Raw genomic sequence first — 9,371 nt, forward strand, 5'->3', positions numbered from 1 at the left:
TGAATAATTAGTACAATCATATAACCCATATTGACTTTATTTTCATAAAATAGTATGGTAGACTTTGTCAAATACTTTGCTGAAGATCAAGGAAACTATGCATACCCAATTCCCCTGGTCTACTTTTTGAATAAATGTGACATAAAAGAAAATGAAAAGGCCTACCATGACCTGTTCTTGATAAGGCCATATTGGCTTTTAGAAAACTTTCCTTTTCAAAAGCTCATAAATCATCCTTTTAATGTTATATTCTATAATTTTGTAAGGAATATGGCAAATTGAGTGATCTCTAGCTTGCAGAATCTGCCCCTTTTATTTCTTTTCCGAGTTGAAGTATTTGTTCTTCTCTAGTCCTATAGCACACTTCCCATTTTCAAAGATCTTTCAAAAATCACTGACAGTGGTTCAGCAATCATAAATGTTGTGATTTCAGGGACCCACTTAGAAATGAACTCTAGATAATATCATGTATTTGCTTAGTAATATCCCTAATCAGCAGCTATGTAGTGTAGTGGATGAGATTGCTGGGCCTGAGTCAAAAGACCTCATTTTCCTGGATTAAGGAAATCTGGCCTCAGACACTTATTAGCTGTGTGAACTTAGACAAGTCACTTACACCTGTTTGCTTCAGTTCTTCATCTAAAAAATGAGCTGGAGAATGAAATGGCAAACCACTTCAATATCTTTACCAAGATAATCCTAAATGGGGGTCACAAAAAGTTGTACGTAACTGAACAACAATGAACTATAGGCTTCCACCATGAAGCCAGATAACTTTGGTAGATGAAATACGGAGAGATTTCAGTATTAAAGACTCTCTCTGATCCTTGCACAGCCATTCCCAATCTCAATCTATGATTCAAATTATGGTGTTGATAGGAGGAGGTTTAGAAATGACAAGAATTAAATACCAATTCAAGATAAGTCCTCCATGAAGGAGTTTAGGAAAGTCGCATGGTGTGATATAGTAGAAAAAGTACTAGGTTTTGAGTGTAGATGATCTGAATTCAAGTCACAACTTATAAGCTATGTCATCTTGGATATGTCTCTTAATTTCAGTATCTTTCTACCCCTGTGAAAGAGGCATTATACCTGTTGCCACCTCTTTCATCTAGTCCTGCTTCAATAAAAGTGGAAACAATTGTAATAATTCCATTAACTAGCTCATAGGGTTATTTTTTGTTGTTGAACAATTAGGGTTAAGTGACTTACCCAGGGTCACACAGTTAATAAGTGTCAAGTGTGTGAGGTCAGATTTGAACTCAGGTTCTCCTGAATCCAGGGCCAGTGATTTATCTACTGTGCCACCTAAGTGCCCCTCATAGGGTTATTTTTTTAAAAAGTACTTCATAAACTTTAAAGTCTATTAAAAATTGATTTTATTTATTTGGGGTTGTCTTTTCCTACCTGTTCTCCAGAAAGAAAGAGACACAGCCAACCCTGGGTTAAATTTCAATGTAATTGTAGCCCTGCTCAAATTCTCCAAAGTCTACTCGAGTTGAGGGATATAAGTATTAAAAATTCTTGTCTAAGGTCAATCAATTAAAAAATAGTGCATCAAGTACTTACTATATACCAGGCATTTGGGGATATAATTACAAAGAATTAAATAAACTCTACCTCAAAATAATTTAAGAAGGCTACGTTATTTCATTCAAATCAACAGATCTATGAAGACAATATGAAGCAATATAATGTAGTAGATAATGTATATAATATAATATAATGTATATAATATAATGTAGCTAGCCTTAGGGTCAGGAAGACTGGTCTTGCTTCTGATACTTATTGACCATGTGGTCCTATCAATTAGTGCTATAGGCAGCCCTAAGACTATAGGTTGTAAAGAAGGTTCCAGTCTTCACTGGTATATTTTCCTTTCTGAGTATTCCAAATAAGTGATAGATTAGAAAAATAGACAGATGATAGATAGAAGATAGATAGAAGATAGATAGATAGATAGATAGATAGATAGATAGATAGATAGATAGATAGATAGATAGATAGATAGATAGATAGATAGATAATTTATTAAGTGCTTACTATGTGCCAGAAACTGCGCTAAAGATTAGGGGTACATGCACAAGTAAACAATTTACTCCCTACTTTGAAAAAGACTACATGCTTATAACATAAAAGGAAGCTGAAAAATGGGGCTGTGGGGAAGGGAAAAAATACTAAAGGGCTCAGATTGACTGGTGAAGAATTGGAGAAGTCCAGCAAGTGATTGAAGGTTGGGGTAGGGGACAATGAATCAAACATGGCTGACTCCTCTCATGAAATGGCAAAGCTGGTAAAATTACAGCTCTTGTAAACAAACAAACAAACAAAAGGAGATGATGAGGTTTCCCACTGTCTAGAATACAGCTCAGATATTAGAGGTATTTTGTCTTTCACATATATACAGCACAAAGACAGTCCAGAAGAGGAGAGGGATATCATTAACTTTGCCTTCTTTGCTCAGTTTTTATTCTTGTCCAGCTCAAGAACCACATTCTATATGAATATTTCCTGAGTTAGCCAGCTACTGGTAGTGTTTCTTCCTTAAATATATTTTATGTTTTGTTCATTTTGCTTATACTTATATATGTATATGTTGTCTCCCCTTATACAGTGTAAGATCCTTGAAAGCATGGACAGTTTCAATTTTGCCTTTGCGTGCCCAGCACATAGTACAGTGCCTAGGACATGGCAGGCATTTATTAAATATTTGATCAATAAACTGATTTCTCAATTTCATTTGTATTCAATCAGTGATTATCTTGGGAGCCCCATACTCAACATAGCTCCATTGTTGTTATTGCTTGAATTTTATTTGGTTTTGGCAGAATCCCCAATGAATTGTGAGAAACAAAACATCAGAGGTTTAGCATGAATTATACAGAATTTTATAACCCAAATTTTAGTAGTTTCTCAGCACTATGGACTTCAAATCACAAAAACAGGTTTGCAACAAATTTAGATTGGGAAAAGTGATTGGTTTGGGGGACTGCCTTTAGATAACAACTGTCCTATAGCCTTAGCTACATTCCAAAAATCTGTCATTCTTTTCTTGTCAAGAATAGGCTTTTTAAGATTTACATGAACTGATGCTGAATGAAATGAGCAGAACTAAGAGAACATTGTACACAGTATCAACAAAATTTTGTGATGATCAACTGTGATGGACTTGGCTCTTCTTAGCAATGCAATGATCCAAGACCATGCCAAAAAGAACTATGGTGGAAAATGCTCTCCACATTCAGAAAAAGAACTATGGAGTTTGAATACAGACTGAAGCATACTATTTTCACTTTTGTTGTTGCTTTTTTGTTATTGTTCTTGTTTATTTTTTCTTGTGTTTTTTCTTTCCTTTTGTTTTGATTAATGTGGAAATATGCTTAATATGACTGTATATCAAATTGCTTATTGGCTTTGGGAGAAGGGAAGGAAGGAAGGGTGGGAGAAAAATTTGGAATTCAAAAAAATATCTTTACATGTAATTGAGGAAAAGCAAAATAAATAAATATTTTTTAAAAAGATAATTCAATATAAAAAGCAAAAACAAACAAAGAACAGGCTTTCTAGTCATTGTACCTTGGTAAATAATGGCCCAACATATCACCCAGAATCTAACAGAGAGAAATTTAGTGACCATGAGACTAGTGGAAACAGAAGGAATATGATATTCTTCAGAAACAATTTGATACTCAATATAAATGTGATGTGATACCCAAAACAGAAATGATTTGCCCAATAGATTATGGCATCACCAAAGGATATAAATAGTCCTGCAGGTATGGTTTGCTCTCCACCTTACCTAGCATACAGTAGGCACTCCATAAATGCATGTTAAATTTAATTGTAATGAAGTCCTTTGGCTACATGTATGCCCTCCATGCATGCTCTCTGGACACAGAGGTTCTTTTTATGTATGTTTTCCCCAGTGGAAGTGTTATAAACTATGGAAGAGTACACCAAATGTGTATATGGTCAGGTAATCCTATCTTGTCACCTAATTTACAATGCTATTTGATTATGTCTCTTATTTTGAATTAATAATTTCTCTGGCTGGCTAATAAAGTCATATACAATGATGGGGGCTCATCAACTATAGTTTCAAGTAGGTATTGTCCCTCAAGGAGTCTTGAACTTAGTTAAGATTTTTGTAGGCCCATGAGTGAGAGAGGATCTCTAGGGCATACACAAATGATTATTATCTACAATATGCAAGACAATATGCTACAAGACAAAAATTAAATAGTCCCTCCCCTCAAGTAGTTTATATTCTACTGTTATGATACATTATGTACACAGATTTTTTAAAATGAGGCAATTTTAGTGGGCAATGGAGTATTAGCAGTAATGTAAAGTGAATGAAGTAGAGAACAGTAATAGGAAGAATCCTGACTTCATCTTTTAAAAAGCTCTTTACTCTTGGTAAAAGAGTGTAGTCAGTATGGCAACTATTCTTTTTCTTTCTCTGCTGTAGTGAGTTTTGTCCCTTGAGGGGACCAGGAGATTTTACCCACATCCATTTCCCCCATCTTGGATGTAGCTGCTAACAACCTATGGGGTTTTGAATAATTTAACCAAGTTGCCTTAGCTCTTTAAGATGTTTGGTTTTTGAGACTTAACAGAGATAATTTGGGAGAAATTGGAGTTGGTTTTCAGCTCTTAAAAACAATGAGGAGTACTGTCTTGGAAAGTAGAAATATCACCTAGGCACCTACAAGGAAAAGAACATGCTTGTAGAAAACCAATCTAAACCTTGTTTTGGTGAATTGTTCTTGAAGACACCCCTCCAGGGTGTCAGGGTCCTGCTTTCTGGGGAAGCTTATATGAGGTGAAAGGTTGGCAGAAGTAGTAGTTAAAAGTAATAATTTTTAAAAAGCTCGATAATTATATATATAAAAACCTATATCAGATTGCCTGCTGTCTGGGGGAGGGGGGAGGGAGGGAGAAAAATCTGAAATTGGAAAGCTTGTATAAACAAAAGTTGAGAACTATCTTTATATGTAATGGGGAAAAAATAAAAAACTTTATTAATTTAAAAAAAAAAGAAATTCTATGTGGTGGCCAATCCAGAAATTCATTTTTCTTGTCTATATGAGTTTGTAATTGCGGTCTTGTTTTTTTTTTTCATTTTCGGTGGTGGTAAGAGGAAAGAAGTTACTGATAAAAAAAATAAATTTTAATTTCAAAAAATTAAATCTAAAAAAAAAAAGCTTGATAATAGAATTGCACTTGAGAGAGAAATGTGTCTGCTGCCAGATAGGGAAAATTCTGGAGTCTTTGTCCTAGATGAAGAAAATTTTGATTTGGCAGAGGGCTTTGGTTGAGCTTAAGAATATCATCTGATGGTGTCTGCTGGAGGTTATATGGATTTGTAAGAGAGTCATGGTGCAGAGTAATTTTTGGTACTATGGAGCCTTCTGGCTGGTTGTGATGGTAAATGCCTGAGATTCTCTATATAGGTACAGATATTTATTTTATTAAAGTGACTCCTACCTCTCACCTATACTCTTTTGGTATCCTCAGCATTTAGCATTATGCCTGACACATAGTAGGTGCTTAATAACAATTTATTAATTCATTGGTTGCTTCATTTCTGAGTTCTCTTGCTCAAGATCAACAACATAGTGTTCTACTCAAAATCTGAGTCCAAGGGTAACCCTGGTGAGGGAAAATACACTTCTATACAACACTCTAACTCTTGAGTCCTCATCTGATATGTTTCCCATACACAATCAGCCACTCACAAGGTAATGCACCTATAATGGTACATGATATTTACAGTAAGTGTGTTTCTATATCTTAAACATAACAATAGACATAACAAAAAGGTAAAAATAAATATTGCAGAAAGTAACATTAAAATCAAGGCATAAAATAAATATATCGCAAAACGCATAAATCTAAATCATATTCTCCCAACAATGCACTCAAAATCTGTGGTAAAGAGTCAACACATACTTAAAGAAATCTTGCAGGAAAAACATATGAGAGAAGAAAACTCATGTCTTTAGGGTAACTCTGGAATTTAGATTTTGACAGCATTAGTCCATTTGGGAACATCTGTACCAAACATATTTGCTTTTTTATTTACTGTTTGACTGTTAGTCACTTTTCACTGCTATTAGTTACCACTTTTAAGGTAGGTACTCTTCTCTTCTCTACTTGAACACTGCATTTATAAGCTCTATCAGTTCATGATCACTCTTTAAAATGATATTTAGGGGGTCAGCTAGGTGGCGCAATGGATAAAGCACAGAACCTGGATTCAGATGCACCTGAGTTCAAATCCAGCCTCAGACGATTGACACTTACTAGCTGTGTGACCCTGGGCAAGGCATTTAACCCTCATTGCCCCACAAAAAACAAAAAACAAAAAAAGCAAAAAAACAAAAAATATTTAGAAAGTGATGCCTTTTAATGTGAATGACAGTTCTCTACAAAGCCCATCAAACTGGCTTATTCTGGGCTAAAAAGAGCAGACAAAACAGTTGTTCACTTACCCATAGTGCATTGTCTTGTTGAAATGGAGCTTTCAGCAACAGAGCTCAGGATGACTCTTTAAATAAGAAAACAAATTTATTCAGGTTCTTGAGATACCAAAGCATCCACAAAGCCTCATCTGCTTTTCCTTCTCAAGACAGAGGTATGAAAAAAAAAATTAACTGGACTGATAAACTCCTGGCTGGCTGGCCAATCTGAAAAGTTATAACTATAAGCTATCTGAAAAATTATAACTGGCCCGTAAGTACCATCTGGGTTGCCATTCTGTAAAATTTTATAGCTGTCTTAGCTGGTTCAGCATCTTAAAACTATTATTAGCTATCTGCCTATCTATAGACTATTAGCTGCCTAAGCCAGTCTGTAAGGGCCATTTTTAAAAATCCCCCAACTGCTTCTCCCAGCCTGATAAGAACAAGCCTCTTTTCAATTAAAGCAAAAACAGGGTTTATTGATAAAAATAAATTTAGGGATAAAGACAAAGAAAAACAAAACATATATGACCTGAAACCTTGGCCAACGAACCCAACTGCTTCCTATTCCCTGTGCATCTCTTGCCTGTGGGTGTGACTGGCCACTGCTGTTGCCACAGCCATGCCTCCCTCAGACTGGTTTGCCTCCTACTCTCATCTACCGTTCTCCTTCACCATCAGCTCCCTTTCACTGTCAGCTGCCCCCGCTCTCCTTCACAATGTCCTTCTCACTCAGTTGCTCCTCCCCTTTCTCCATAGTGTCTCCCCATGTCTCTTTTCTCAGTCCTCCCTTGCAACTGACACTCTTTCCTTCTCCGCTCCCCTGTCCTCTTCCTCAGTCCTTCCTTTCACTGCTACACTCCTCCTTCCATCTAACTTCCCTGGTATATAAAAGGCCTCTCTCATTGGGAACTCAGGGCAAAGCCCCTACACACACCAAGCTAATTGGCTGGTGCCCCAAGGTGGTGCAGAGCCCCCTGTGCCAGGCATGCCCAGACCTGGGGGCTGGGTGGAGGAAGCTGGGGCTTGCATGAGGCTTCCTGTGCATATCCCCGCTGAGCGGGACTTGGACTCCCAAGGCCTCCATGAGGGCCATGCCACACCTCCGAGGTGGTTTCAGGGAGAGCAGCCACGCTGGGGGAGGGGCAGCCCATTCAGGGTGCCTGAGGCTAATTTTAGCCTCTTACTTTTCCCCATTTGTTTCAAAAAGAAACACGGGGTGTTTCCTTAATGAAGTAGCAAAATAATAGAATATCATAACCTATGCTAACAAACAATATGCTAATAACAATATAAGAAAGGGAGAAAGGGAAAATTTTGTCCAGAGGGGCAATCCCTCATGGACTCACACTTTCACAATATCTACAGAGGGAAGGCCTCTGCAGAAAATACATATCACAGATAGTATATATAATAACAGAAGGAAAAAAATAAAAATGTTCATTTAAAGTCCTTGAAATCTTGTCTTCAAAGGAGTGTTGAAATGTCATCAGGGGAACTGGATTCTGATTGTTGCTGGTTGTCTCTGGATACTTTTACTTCTTCAGCTGTTGAACTGCTGAATTTTCACTAATCTTTAGTATAGCATTATCAAAATGCTCAAATTAAACAATGAAAGTTCTTCAAAATGTAACTCATATGGAATAAATTTAAACTTGATACACACAGCATATTGCATTCCCCCCTTTGGAGGATACTTATAACCATATGCAATACAGAGTTGAGACAGTTATGGCATCACTAACACTTTTCACCACCACATGTCTGGATCAAGGCCAGATTTAGTAATGTGTCCGTGATGACACCTGAAAATGTTATGGAAAGGTTACCATACCACATCTCATGGTTCTGCTACATCCAGTAATTGTTCTAGGCCTCAGGTGGATGGATTCTAACCACACCACCAGTCTGAATGAAAAAGCTGGGTTGTCCAAAAGTGCAATGGGCTGATTTGAGAGGTATTGGTTTTCCCCTCACCTGAGATTTCCAGTGAAGGCTGGATTACCCCTTGTTGGAATGTTGTTAAAGGTGTCCTCAGTCCATGGAAGGTTGGAGCAGATAAACTCTGAGCTTCCTCAAAATTAGAGTTAGGTATCATTCAAATATTTGCCTAGATTTCTTGAGTGGCAACTATAAATTGAGAGAATGAAAAAAATTATCTAAAGTGTGTTTTATGTAGGCCCCAAAATGTCTAATCTGCAAGAAAGTCCACTGAGGCAGAGATCTGAGCCAATAACCATTTATTAAAGGGACTAGACCCCTTTTAATGAATAGGAGCTCAGATCTTCCCCTAGTCCTAGTGCTTCTTATAGTACTTATTACACAAACAATACAGATAAAGCAGACTAAATATATAGAGTCTTATTGGTGGATGGACTTTGTCCTTGACCCTCCAAGAGGATCTACACAAAATAAAGAATTCCACTGATTTACAAATGAGGTAATGAGCAGACCTTGACAGACTTAACTTTCTTTTTCAATCTTAATAGTATATTGTTTTTTCCAGTTACATGTGAAGATAGTTTTCAACATTCATTTCCATAAGATTTTGAGTTCCAAATTTTCGCCTCCCTCCCTTCCCTCCACCCTCCCCAAAACAGAAAGTAATCTGATATAGGTTATATATGTACAATCATGTTAAACTTATTTCCACATTAGTCATGTTGTGAAAGAAGAATCAGAACAAAGGTGGAAAACCTCAAGAAAGAAAAAAAGTGAAAATGTTATGGTTCAATCTGCATTTAGATTCTACCATTTGTTTTCTGAATGTGAAGATCATTTTTCATCATGAGTCCTCTGGAATTGTCTTTGATCATGGCATTGCTCAGAAGAGTCAAGTCCATCACAGCTGATCATCACACAATGGTACTGGTACTATGTACAATGTTCTCCTGGTTCTGCTCA

This window comes from Dromiciops gliroides, chromosome 4, assembly GCF_019393635.1.
Source record: "Dromiciops gliroides isolate mDroGli1 chromosome 4, mDroGli1.pri, whole genome shotgun sequence".
Taxonomy (NCBI): domain Eukaryota; kingdom Metazoa; phylum Chordata; class Mammalia; order Microbiotheria; family Microbiotheriidae; genus Dromiciops; species Dromiciops gliroides.